Below are 461 nucleotides of genomic sequence, written 5' to 3'. Positions count from 1 at the left end.
GGACAAGCAACAATTTAAGTTTGGTGTTGTGATGAGCGGATAATTTGTATGCTTTTTGGCATTGTTTTTAGTATGTTTTTAGTATGATCTAGTTAGTTTTTAGTATATTTTTATTAGTTTTTAGTTAAAATTTACTTTTCTGGACTTTACTATGAGTTTGTGTGTTTTTCTGTGATTTCAGGTATTTTCTGGCTGAAATTGAGGGACCTGAGCAAAAATCTTATTCAGAGACTAAAAAGGACTGCAGATGCTGTTGGATTCTGACCTCCCTGCACTCAAAGTGGATTTTCTGGATCTACAGAAGCCCAATTGGCGCGCTCTCAACGGCGTTGGAAAGTAGACATCCTGGGCTTTCCAGCAATATATGATAGTCCATACTTTGCCCAAGATTTGATGGCCCAAACTGGCGTTCAAAGTCACTCTCAGAATTCCCAGCGTTAAACGCCGGAACTGGCACCAAA

Source organism: Arachis duranensis, chromosome 3 (assembly GCF_000817695.3).
Source record: "Arachis duranensis cultivar V14167 chromosome 3, aradu.V14167.gnm2.J7QH, whole genome shotgun sequence".
Classification (NCBI taxonomy): Eukaryota; Viridiplantae; Streptophyta; class Magnoliopsida; order Fabales; family Fabaceae; genus Arachis; species Arachis duranensis.
The sequence above is the reverse complement of the archived record's forward strand: the minus strand, read 5'-3'. Positions refer to the sequence as shown.